Here is a 6,740-nt window from a genome sequence, read left to right as displayed (position 1 = left end):
TGGAGAAATCAGATTGTGTGTGGACTTTAGGGATCTCAATCAGGCTTCCCTTAAAGATCACCATCCTCTCCCTTCTATGGAGCAAATTCTATCCAAGGTCAGTGGGTCAAGGAGATTCTCTTTTCTTGATGGGTTTTCAGGTTATAATCAAGTACTGGTTAAAGAGTCTGATAGACACAAGACGACATTTACTACTAAATGGGGCACCTATGCTTATTGCAAAATGCCATTTGGATTAACAAATGCAGGTGCCACATTCCAAAAGGCAATGGAGGTAGCTTTCAGAAGATTAATTGACAAGTTTTTCTTGGTTTACCTTGATGATATAACTGTGTATTCCAAGAATGTGGAAGATCACCGTGATCATTTGAGACAGGTATTTCTAAGATGTAGAGAGTTTGGGGTATCTCTCAACCCAGCCAAATGTGTCTTTGCTACAAGCCAGGGAAAACTATTGGGACACATTGTATCTAAGGATGGATTGACCGTTGATCCAGAAAGGACAAAAGCAATACTTGCCCTTCCTCTCCCTAAACACAAGAAAGGGCTACAAAGTTTCCTTGCTAGGATAAATTTTGTAAGAAGGTTTATTCCTAATCTTGCCACCATGGTGAAACCCCTTACAGCCATGCTCAAGAAAGATATGGTCTTCTCATGGACCAAGGAGGGGAAGGAGAGTTTTGAAAAGATCAAGGCAGCCATAGCATTGGCCCCTACCCTCATGAACCCAAAATTTGAGAAAGATTTCATCCTCTACACTTTAGGTGGTAAGTCAAGTATCTCTGCTGTCTTGACCCAAACAAATGACAAGAATGAGGAGCAGCCCATAGCCTTCTTTAGTGAAGGGCTTAAGGAATATGAAGATAAGTATAGCTTCGTTGAGAAGCAAGCCCTTGCAGTCATTAGAGCCTTGAAGAAGTTCAGGCACCTCTTATCCCATAATAGTATCCATTTGTTGGTACCCCATGCAAGTGTAAAAGACTTCCTATTAAACAAAGATGTCAGTGAGAAGAGAGATGGATGGATCACTAGGGTAATGGAATATGATGTTGACATTCAGATTACCAAATTGGTAAGAGGAAGAGGATTATGTAAAGAAATGTTATCAGATCAGAACTCAGATGAAGAAGTTGCCATGGTGATAGCAGAGCAGCAGGAGGAAAGGTATGCCGATGGTCCAAGGAGCTGGATAAATGACATGAAGAATTTCTTATTAGGGAATGGATACCCTCAGGGATTGGACAGAACTAAAAGAAGACAATATAGACTACAATCCATTCCCTATGTTGTGATTGACGATATCCTATTCAGGAGGGATTTTAATGAGACCCTGTTGAGATGTGTTGAAGAGGATCAGGCTGAAAGGGTGATTAGAGAACTCCATGATGGCCCTGGTGGCGGCCACTTCTCTGCAAGAACAACTGCTATGAAGATCATGAGGGCTGGATATTATTGGCCATCTCTGTTCCATGATTGTTACGGGTATGTGAGGAAATGTGAGAAATGTGCTTTTTTCTCAGGCAAACAGAGACTTGCAGCTCTTCCTCTTCATCCTATTCAGGTAGATCAGCCCTTCACTCAGTGGGGGTTGGATTTTATAGGCCCCATTAATCCTCCATCTAGTGTAGGTCATAAATGGATCTTGGCTGCTACTGATTATTTCACTAGGTGGACAGAGGCAGTTGCCTTGAAGGATGCCACAGAGCCATCAGTTGTTGAATTCCTTGATGGAATTGTATCTAGATTTGGTGCTCCTTCTACTATCATCTCAGATAATGCCAAGTCTTTTGTTGGAACCCAAATTTGTGCATGGGCCATGAATCACAATATCTACCTGAGCACATCATCGAACTACTATCCTCAGGGTAATGGTTTGGCTGAATCTTCCAACAAGAATCTGATCAGAATTATGAAGAGGACAATAGAAGACAATCAGAGGACCTGGCACAAGAAATTAAGGATTGCTCTGTGGGCTGATAGGATAACACCCAAGAGATCTATTGGGAATTCACCTTTTGTGCTAGTATATGGTAGGGAAGCTAGACTCCCAATCTCATTGGAGTTCCCATCCTTGGAGTTGGCTCATCAGCTGGAACTGGTTGAAGATGATGCCATGACAGTAAGAATGGCAGAACTAGTTGAGTTGGAAGAAAAGAGAAACAAAGCCATGAAAACTCTAGAGATTCACCAGCAACAGATGAAGAGGAATTTTGACAAGAAGGCAAGGGCTAGAATCTTTAGAGAGGGGGATTTAGTTCTCAAGTGGGACTCAGACAGGGCAAAACCAGGAAGGCACTCCAAATTTGACCCATTATGGAGTGGCCCTTATCTGATTTCCATTTGCAAACAGGCCAACGCATTCCAACTAAGCAGGCGAAGTGGTGAAGTTCTACCCATTCCAGTCAATGGGATCTATCTGAAGCCCTGTTTCTGAAGGGTTGTGAATCTATGTACATAGTTAATCTAGTTACTTCTTGCTTGTTTTTTTTTTGCAATAAGTGCACGAGCACATGGCTCTCTTCGTGAGTCATCTTTGACGTATCTCACGCTACTGAGGAGGTCCCGTTTTTTGTTTTTTTTTTTTGTTTCCAATCATAGAAGCAGAGCTAGAACCTTAAGGGTTTTTAATGTTTTGATTTCCTCTTTTAGGGTTAGGGTTCTTGTAGCTCTCAGCTTTGTGCCTCCTGGTCCTCTTTTCGACTCCATAGCCCAACAGATCATTCTCAGGCACTGGTCATGCATCGAGCAGGCTCATGCCCCCTGCGAGTCGCCAGAAGTGTTACGTCTGGTTTTGCTGCCAAAAGGTTTAAATTCAAATCCGCGGCCTGTTCAACAGTTAGCCAAAAAATTGTTATTTTAATGCCCGACTCGTCAAGGTTTCTCTCCGTCGAATTTTAGATGGATCGACGATAGGTGCAATCTCATCATCGAAAGTTGCACGGGAGATAGTATCGGCGACATCGCGCCCAAATGACACGTGTTTGGTGGGCCCGACGGGAGGCTACAATGGAGGGCGGGTCGGAAATTTTTTCGGCACTGCAGGCGCTATGGCGCTATTGCACGCCAACCGAAAAATATCCATGGCGACATAGCGCCCGGCGGAGATGCTCATGACGGCGGGCGGGTCACGTTGCCAAAAAATGTTGCAACGATCGGGTAAAGTTTAGCGGGCCGGAGAAAATAAATGGCGAGAACTTCAGACAAATATTGGGCCCCATTACGTACCTCATCTGCCCAGTTGGCGGAGCCCGTGTCACGGTAGCGAATCAAAAGAAGCATGCACAGATAGGGACATGTCATCGGTTGAGCGCTATGGCGCTATGGAAATTTAACCTCAATTTTCCCATAGCGACATGGCACCTGGTCGACACGTGGTCACCATGTGAGGCCAAGTCGCAAGATTGCCCAGTGGTGTTCCGATGGGCCAGTGAGGAACCGCCGCGTGTAACCAGGCTGGAGTCTCTATCAGTACGGTTGGCATAGTCAAGGTTTGCGATCTCCACCGTCAAATTTGATTGCATCGACGGATGGCGCCATCTCGCTATGGCAGAGATGCGCAGATATTATCATGGCGACATAGCGCCCATCTGCCGCGTGGCCATTCTACGGATCAAGTCTCGGGTTCACCAACTGGATGATGCCAGGTGTATATGTCAGGACACGGTAACCAGCGGGCCCAGTAGTTTCAGGAGGGATGGCGAGTGAAGTACGATGTCGCTCTGATTGTTAGATCTGCAAAGATCTATGGTTGGCGCTATCTCGTCATCAGGAGCTGCCCGAACTTTAGCATCGGTGACATCACGCCCGACTAACACGTGTCGGTGGGGTCAGGTCTCGCCGGATGCATCATTGAGGTGGCACCGATTTGGATGGGGCCCAGTCACAGGAAAGAGAGTCCACAGCGAATCAGAAACAACCACGTGTGCCGAGTCAGAACACAGATATGTTGAGGGGCCAAATTTCTTGATACAATCAACGCATTAAGAGGTGGATTCTCCACCATCAGATCTACAGGAATCTAAGGTCGGCACTATCTTGCCATGGAGGAACTACGCGGATTTTACAATAGCGAGTTAGCGCTCAGAAGACACGTGTCCTCGCATTTCTGTTTTCAACGTGGCAATTAGCTGACGGCCAGCGGTTAGGTGATAAGGTGGCGTGGTTAGTTCGATGAAGGCGGTCAACTGCAGAAGGACTCTCCAGGTGGCAAAACAAAGGATTACGGTTGGCCCGCATGGCCTAGTCGGCATATAAGAAATCGGGTCGTCTAATAGGCTAGTTTGATTCATGAACCAAGATGCAGAGGCGATCGACGTATCTTGCGATCTGATCTTCGTGATCATTTTCGACCTACCAGGAATGAATGCAGTACATAAGGACACTCCACCCATCCGGTCGATCCATCTACCATGTCAGGGAATGTTGTGGCGCCGTTTCTATCTTCTCCAGGCTCTTCTCAGAAGAAATGAGATTTCTCGGTATGCAGGCCAGGATTTCAATCTAGATCCCCGATTGGATTCTCAAGACAGGAAGTTAATGCCAGTAGGTAAGAAGTGAATGTAACGCAGAAATCTTCAGTTGTGCCTGATCTATAAAGGCAGTTTCATGATTTGTTCTGAAGGTCGATTCTTCCTGATTTTCTCCGCTACTGCTTGCAGATTTGTAGTGTAAAACCCCTTTATCTCTGAGCCATGTAGTAGCCTGTATCATCTCTTTCATCCATCAGTGTGAATGTGCATCACTTTGCCTCCCATTGGTGTATTGTTGAGATCAACGATCTGCATACTGTATCTATCTTTGGCCTATCGAATAATACATAAGTGAAATCTCCTTTTCCTAGTGTCATTCGGTTGGTTTCTTCTAATCTGTATGTGATTATTGATCGATATAAGTCTGGATGTGTATGACTTTTGTATGTTATTCTGGTTTTGTAGCATATATATGGGTAGGAATGAGTCTGAACACTCTGTTTTGGTGCATCACCACCTTAGATTAGACTAGGTAGATTTGCTTTGACGCTCTCTTTCTCCCTTTCCCTTCTGAGAATAGATAGGTGCGCCCTGACAGTAAGAGGAAGCCGGCCTTCTCCGGAGACTCAACCTCGTAGTTCAAGTCCCACAGCTTGGAGGTTGTTTCCATGTTTCACTAGGTTGTCCTCGTGCATAGGCCTTGGACAAGGGTGCAAACCTAAGTGACAACAGTGACCAATAAAGGTTTAGTTTATGACGATGGACTCTTAGGATATATGGAAATGAGATAAGACTGGAATGCCACTACCTTTTAATATCAATGCAAACATATCTCATATTGCACACTAGTGACTATATTAGGACAATGTAGTTATCATGGGTCTAAATAAGAGGAGAAAAGACATGGGTATTGATTTCACTACTATGTTTGGTCCCCACTTTAAATTGTGTGGGATATAGTGTGAAGATGTGAAGATGCATGTTAAAGTAAAATCAAGCAATAAAACATAGAAACTAAATATCTCTCAAACACTTCATCTTGCACATGTCATGATACATAAAGTAATTCCCACCCTAGTGTCTTATGAGAAAAATAAAATGTTGAGCAATATTCCCAAGGGAGAGGAAATTTTCAAAGTTGTGTGCTCATTTGAAGGAGATAAGTCCCCATGACCAGATGGTTTCCCTATGTTTTTCTTTCAAAAAGAGTGGAAATTGGTTGACAAAGATGTGTATGATTTTGTTAAAGAATTCTTTGGAGCTAAAAGAATGCTAAAGGAAATTAACTCTACCTTTCTTTTTCTTATTCCAAAGAAGAATGGAGTTGACTCCCCTAATCTATTCAAACCTATTAGCCTCTATAATTCAATTTATAAAATGATTTCAAAAGTCCTTACTCTAAGATTATTGAGCATTCTCCCTATTTGATTTCTGAGCAACATAATAGTTTTTTTCCTAGAAGATAAATCCTTGACTTTATTATTTTAGTTCATGAAAATATCCATTCTTTATCTCTTTCTAACAATCAAGGGTTTTTTATGAAAGTTGATATTGCTAAAGCTTATGATAGAGTCGAATGGACTTTTCTACATAAGATTTTACTTTCTTTTGGCTTTAGTGTTAATGTTATTAAGTCAATTATGCAGATGGTTTCCACAACTTCTCTTATTGTGTTAGTCAATGGGAGGTCCATGAATTTTTTTAAACCTTCTAGGGGGTTGAGGTAGGGTGATCCTTTATCTCTAATTCTCTTTACTATCATGGCTAATAGCTTGTGTAGATATATTGGGAAGCTGGTTTCAAGAGGGGAAATTCAAGGTTTGAGACCTTATTTTCTTCCTCTTATTTTTTCTCATGGGAAATTTGTGGATGATACTATTTTTCTAGGTAAAGTTAATGTTAGGGAGGCTAGAAGCCTTAAAAGGCTCTCAATCTTTATTCCTCTACTTTTGGACAACTAATTAATTGGAACAAGAGCTCTCTATATTTTATTAACACTCCTGAATTTAGATAGAGAAAGATTGCTAATATTCTTGGATGTTCTATAGGATTTTTTTTGTGTAACTATCTTGGTCTACCTCTGGGGCTCAGTCCTTTGGATACCTTTTGGGAGGACTTTGTTAAGAAATTCAATAAGAAACTAGCGGCCTGGAAAGATAATATGTTGAGTCAAGCTGGTAAAGTTACTCTTCTCAAAGCTTGTCTCCAAAGTATTCCTACTTATGATTTGAGCCTCTTTAGGATCCCAACCAAATTTACAAATGCAATTGA

Source organism: Cupressus sempervirens, chromosome 2 (assembly GCF_028749045.1).
Source record: "Cupressus sempervirens isolate cs-2001-9-10 chromosome 2, ASM2874904v1, whole genome shotgun sequence".
Taxonomy (NCBI): domain Eukaryota; kingdom Viridiplantae; phylum Streptophyta; class Pinopsida; order Cupressales; family Cupressaceae; genus Cupressus; species Cupressus sempervirens.
The sequence above is the reverse complement of the archived record's forward strand: the minus strand, read 5'-3'. Positions refer to the sequence as shown.